The sequence below is a fragment of the Priapulus caudatus genome, unplaced genomic scaffold (assembly GCF_000485595.1).
Source record: "Priapulus caudatus unplaced genomic scaffold, Priapulus_caudatus-5.0.1 Scaffold107, whole genome shotgun sequence".
Taxonomy (NCBI): domain Eukaryota; kingdom Metazoa; phylum Priapulida; class Priapulimorpha; order Priapulimorphida; family Priapulidae; genus Priapulus; species Priapulus caudatus.
In genome coordinates this window covers 249,870-256,744 of record NW_014577168.1, presented here as the reverse complement: position 1 = coordinate 256,744, position 6,875 = coordinate 249,870, and the positions used below count along the sequence as shown (strand labels likewise).

Here is a 6,875-nt window from a genome sequence, read left to right as displayed (position 1 = left end):
GAGAGAGAGAGAGCGCGTCGACAGCGCACGCAGAGAGAGAGAGAGAGAGACGAGAGAGAGGAGAGAGACGTTAGCCGCGGTAATAATGTTGTAGGCCTCAGAGACGGAACTGACTGAGCGAGCTTTTCTGTGAAAGCTCTCCTGTGTTATTATTTATATATACTGTGCTCACAGGGATCGGACTTTCGGTCGGTACACCAGCATTAATATCCGCGTGTCACTCCGCACAATCATAGTTGTGTGGCGTGCGTTCTTTGCTTTTCAATGTTGGTGCGTCCCGCCTGCGTTATGCTCGTCTCATTGTGTGTGCGTGCGGTTCTGGGCTCATCTGTTGTGTGCCTCCTGCGTTCTTGGGCCTTTTCAATAGGCGTGGTAGTCGTGCGTGCCGTCATTGCTTATCAAATGTGTTTGTGTGGTTGTGCGTAAGAGCGCGTGTGTGCGTCGTGCGTGCGTGCGTTGCGTACGTGTGTGTAGTGTGCGTCGCTGTGTGTTTTCGTTGCGCGAGAAGCGCGCTGGCAAAGGGGGGTGCAAGATGCCGCGTGGCGTGTGTGTTGTGCTGTGCGCCAGCCGTGAGTGCGTGCCGTAGCGTACGTGTCGTGTCGCTGTGTGGCGCAGTAAAAGCTAACTAGAACATAGCATGGCAACGAGACAGGAGGGCGTAATAACTGTTAACGAATAAACTGTTTGTCTAAATCTAACCCGATTAATCTCACCGTTTGATAATTGGTATACTGGGTTACATGGCCGTAATGGTGCATATTAGGGGTTATACAGGTGTAATATCTTGTTGTAACATTGTGCAACAAGGCCGTATACTTGGTGTACAATACTTGATGTCTAAAATCTGACGAATATTTCACGCGTTGATACATTGGGGTAACTTGTTAACAATGGTATGTCGATATGTAGGTACAGGGGTATACTGTGTAATTGTCACCGAGGGCGATACTTGTACGAATTACTGTGTCTAAAATCAACGATATTTCACCGTTGAAATGGGTATACTTGGTGTACATTGCGTAATGTCATATGAGGGTAACCATGTGTAATACTTGTTGTAATTGTGCACAGGGCGATACTAGTATCGATACTTGTGTCCTAAATCTACATATTTCACCGGTTATACAATTGGGTATACTGTTGACAAATATGCGTATGTCGATATGTATTGGGGTATACAGGGTGTATACTGTTGTAATTGTGCACAGGCCGGTATACTTGGTTATCATACTTGGTGTCTAACTCTACGATTATTCCACCCGTTATACAATTGGAACTTGTGTACATGCTATGGTCGATATGTAGGGTATACAGGTAATACTTGTGTAATTGTGCACAGGCGTAACCTTGTGGACGATACTTGGTCTAAATCTGACGATATTTCACCCGTTGAGTACATTGGTATACTTTGGTGACATGGCTATGCTCAGATTAGGGTATACAGGTGTATACTTGTTGTATATTGTTGTGGAGCAATGGTATTACTTGTTAACGAATACTTGTGTCTAACATCTGACGATATTCACCGTTGATACATTGGTATACTGGGAATGGCGTAGTCGATAAATGTAGGGGTATACCAGTGTATACTTGTTGTAATTGGCACAGCGGCGTATACATTGGTACGAACTTGGTGTCTTAAATCTGACGATATTTCACACGTTGATCACATTTATACGTGTATTGCGTAAATGTCGATCTTAGGGTATATCAGGGTTAACTTGTTCTAATTGTGCACAGGCGTATACTGTTGTACGATACTTGTGCTAAATCTGATCCGATATTTCACCGTTGATAATTGGCTATATTGGTGTACATGGCTTATGTCGATATGTAAGGGTATACAGGGTTATACTTGTTGTAATGGTGCACACTATACATTGGTGTACGAAACTGGTGTCTAAAATCTGACGATATTCACCGTTGATACATTGGGTATACTGTTACATGGCGTCATGGTCGATATGTAGGCGGTATACAGAGTGTAACTTGTTGTAATGGCACGGGCTATACTATGGTGTACGACACTGTGTCCTAAATCTGACTAATATTTCACCGTTGAATACAGGTAATCACTTGTGATCAGGGCGTATGGTCGATAATTAGGGTATACAGTGTATACACTTGTTGCAATTGGTAGCACAGGCCGTATACTTTGGTGACGATAACTTGTGCTAAATCCTGACGATATTTCACCGTTGAACATGGTATACTTGAACAATCCGTATGTCATATGTAGGGGGTATACAGGGTGTAATACTTTTTGAATTGTGCACAGGCGATAAATACTGGTGTACGATACTTGTTCTTAAATCTTGACGATATTTCACCGTTTGATACATGGTATACTTGGTGTACATGCGTATTCATTTCCGCTTCTGCTTACTTGTGCTGCTACACATGTCCCGGGTAGAATTAACATACGGCCCGGTAAGCCGTGCCGTAGTTTTTGCATAGGGGTTATCAATCAATTCAAATGAGCGTGGAGCACAGTAGCTCCGTCAGGCTACTGTGCTACGGTACGAAGGGTCGTTGTCGTATCAGGTACTACATAAATATGTACCCGAGGTAAGTTTTAGTTGTTTAGTATTAATTAGTTATATGTTTATATGAGGTATGTTTAGGGTTAGGGTTAGGGTTTCGGGTTAGTTTGCGGTTAGGGGTTTAAATAGGGTACACTTCTGTATCACAAAGCTCTGTACACCTTTGTGTATAACATGTAGTGTTACATATATCGTATACCTGATACACAACGACCCCTTCAGCGTTAACACGCTAGCTCTACACGTGTAGCCCCTCCTCTCTCGCTACAGGTACAGGTACAGTGGTAGCAGGTAGCAGGTAACAGTACAGGTTCAGGTACAGTACAGGTAGCAGGTAGCATGGTATGCACGGTACATGGTTAACAGGTACAGGTACAAGATAAAGGTATAGGATAGGTAGTAGGTTAGCAGGTACAGGTATAGGTACAGGGCGTACAGGTACATGTACAGGTACGTATAGGGTACAGGTACATGTAAAGGTACAGTAATAAGGTACAGGTACAGGGTACAGGTAGCAGGTACAGGGTACAGGTTACAGGTATAAGGTACAGGTACAGGTACAGGTATGGCAGGTACAGGTACAAAGTACTATGTACAGGTAAAGGTACAGGTATAGGTAACAGGTACAGTAGCAGGATAAGGTACAGGTATATGTACAGGTATCAGGTACAGGTACATTACAGTTAAGCAGGTAATAGGTACAAGTATAGGTACAGGTTACAGTACAGGTAAACAGGGTACATGTACAGGTAAATAGGTACTGTACAGGTATACGGTAGCAGGTACAGGTTAGCAGGTACAGGTACAGGTACAGGTACAGGTCCAGGGTACAGGTATCAGTACAGGTACAGGTAGGCAGGTAACAGGTACAGTAGGCAGGTACAGGTACAGTTACATGGTACAAGGTACAGGTACAGTAGCAGTACAAGGATACAAGGTACAGGTACAGGTATCAGGTACAGGTATAGGTATAGAAGCGAAGGGGCTACCCTGTAGGGCTAATAAACATGCGAGGCTACATTGCTGTGGTTGGTGTTACACACGGGTTTGTATTCAGCCTATAGCCGAAGGGGGGGGGGCGCACTGACGCGCGGTCCTGGGGTGATACTCTAATTAGGAGTATTCCCAAAAACTTAATGTCATTAATGTCATAAAATATAATATATATGGCGCATGGTCATCATAGTTAGTTTGTGGTTTAATGTCATTTAGGTTGGGTTAAGGGTTTAAGGTTAGGGTTACGGGTTATGGAATTATCATCATTAATCATTAATCATTAATCATTAAATCATTATGATATCAAAGTTGGGAACAGCACTCCTAATGGAGCGTTAGCCGCAGTTTGCTGATAACGATGTCGCTATCGACAACGATGAGGACTTACTACGAACAGGCGTTACTGATAACAGAGGCAGTGATTTCTTCTCAGTCTAACGACGACGTCCCTTCCGTCACTTCCATTCGCGCTAACGCTAACGCTAGCAAGAACAATTCAGTTTGCTCTGACTGCGCGCAGTGAACTAGGACTCTCCGATTTTCAAGGTTGGGTTGGGTGGGTAGGGGGCTATCAAAGAACGAGTTAGTAGGGACGGCATGATTCCATTTCGACCCCCGCAGCGTTTCTACACCTAAGGCAGCAGCGCGGAACGAAGAGTGGACCCACCGAGATCCACAAGCGTCATGTGTTGCTCGACCCACGAACCCTCTCACAGTCGCATCGGTCTGGTTATACGCCACACTCGAGCAATTTCGCTTTTTTCGAGAGCTCGAAATGCGGGTAGTACGAGTGAGTGTATATATAATATCCGACGACAACATTCCTCGACAACTGTCTCGAGTGTGCTAATTGCCACGTTAAAAACTCTCTTCTCTCTCTCTCGATCTCTCTCTTCCTCTGTGTGTGTGTGTGTGTGTTGTTATGTTGTTGTGTGTGTGTGTGTGTGTGTGTGTGTGTGTGTGGTGTGTTGTGTGTGTGTGTGTGTGTGTGTGTGTGCTGTGTGGTGTGTGTGTGTGTGTGTGTGTCCGTCTGTCCGCTCTGTCTCGTCTGTCTCTTTCTCTCTCTCTCGTCTCTCCTCACGAGGCATCATCTCTCCTCTTCCTCTCTCTCCTCTCTCCTCCGGTCCTCTGGTCTCCTCTCCTCATGGATGCGGAGTCGCGTCTCTCTCCTCGTCTTTTTGTTTTACTGTCTCTCTCTCTGCTATCATCGTTTCTAGCTCTATCTAATCCCTTCTCTCTCTTTCGCCTCTCTCTCTCTTGTCTCGCTCGCAAATCGCCCGTCGCTCTCTCTCTCTTATCCTCGTCTCTCTCTCTCATCTCTCTCTCTCTCTCTCTCTCTCTCTCGTACTTCTCTATCTCCTCTGTGTCCTGTCTCTATCGTCTCTGTCTGTCTCTATCTTCCTTTCTCCTTTCTGTTCAGCCAAGTCATGAGTTTCCACCGCCACACGTAGAGCAACACCGTCAAGCCTACACCAACTTACGAGCAATATTCAGAGTATCAAGCCTGTACACCGCTAGGCCATCTATAGGAGCAAAATACGACATACCATATAACGCTCTCCTATGTCCACTTATTTGTCATAGGGAAGATCTTCCTATGACAAAATATTGTTGTATGTGTTGTGCGCATCAAATAGGATTTTTAGGAGGCGCTATTATGACGCAAGCAGTGAAATTTTTCAGCTGTAAAGCGAACGCAAGTTGACTCGCACAATATTTGTCATATGAAGAATCTTCTTATGACAAATAGTGGCATAGGAGAGCGTATATGCGTATGTCGTATTTGTCATAGATGCAAGCAGAACATGTTGAGAGTATACAGAGGCGTCAAAACTACACCGTGTAACCAGCCCTAGCGAACCGGCGGCATTTTTAAAGGGTGAGCGCTTGCTGCAGTATGAAGTCGTAAATTGGACACGTTCTATTAGAGTAAAGGTAAGAGGCACCGACGCAGAACATAACACATAAACCTTCACCCAATAACACGTTTTTTTAGATAGCTAAAAGACGTTTTTTTTTACAAAAAGCGCCGACGCGTACCTCTCACACGCCTGAATTTATCAAAGATAGCCATGTCAACTATCGAAACTCACCGAAATGTCAACTACAGTACAATCGGGTTCGCAGTCGTACGCAACACCGAGTCTTTTTTTTCTGCAGCAATTACTACACGAACCAACGCGTCTTATAAACAAAATGCGTGCTCAACAGTCAAAGTTACGCGCGAGGATTAGAAGAACACGGTCATTTCTGTTCGCCGGTTGCCAACGTGTTTCTTCGGATTTACAACACCTCTTAAACATACTGACTTCAAGCAGTACGTGCTTCACAGCAGCCCTCTTCACAGCAGTACGTGCTTCACAGCAGTATTACCAGCAGTACTATCCGAACAATCATCGGTTTGTCGAGAGCTAGCCAGCGAGGAGGCAATTGTGCCTGCCAGCGATCATCTATAATTGCCTATTGAGAACGGGTAGCTTTTTCAACACCCCGGTGAGAATATCTCTGTTGTGCGTCTGTCCCCACGATGATCTTATTGGCTTTGAAAGTCGCAGAACACAATAGCAGTCAACTCCCCGTACGTCTCGCGTACAGACGACGGTGATGATGATCGACGATGACGATGACCGAGACGATGACGATGACAAAACATGACGGCGACGATGATGATGATGATGACACAAGACGATGATGATGATGATGACACAAGACGATGATGATGACTGTGACGATGACGATGAAAAGACGTGACGATGACGATAACGACGACAACAAGACGTGACGATGCATGACGATGAAAAAAACGATGATGATGACGACGACGACTGACGACGATGACGATGACGACAACGACGATGACGACGACCGAGTCAACGCTAGAAACAACTAGTGTCGGTCGCGATACCTCATTACAAGTCATCGTCACACTGTCACACTGTTTCACACTGTCACACTGTTTCACACTGTCACACTGTTTCACACTGTCACACTGTGTCACACTGTGTCACACTGTGTCACACTGTGTCACACTGTGTCACACTGTGTCACAGCGTGCTGAAACACTGCTCCATTTCCAGCCCGATCACCGAGGAGAAAATCCGTCTGCTTTATCTTGACAACGTTATCGGGAGTACATGAATAGATCTTCATTTTTGATCTTACGAAATTCTCTGTGAATATAATAGATTCATTCACTGTATATGTTATCATAGACATATCTATATAAATAACCAAACAGAACATGGTAAACTGAGTGCGTGTGTGCGTGTGCGTGTATGTACGTGCGTACGTGAATGCGCGCGCGTGTGTGCGTGTGATGGTCGTACTGTGCGTGTG

General features: G+C 45.0%; 1 protein-coding gene across 1 annotated transcript in view; it reads right to left on the bottom strand.

Annotated features, from left to right (window-relative positions):
* The window catches only part of LOC106805270 (protein fuzzy homolog), a 33,267-nt gene that overhangs the window by 9,234 nt on the left and 17,158 nt on the right, over positions 1-6,875 (bottom strand). The window lies entirely within an intron of this gene.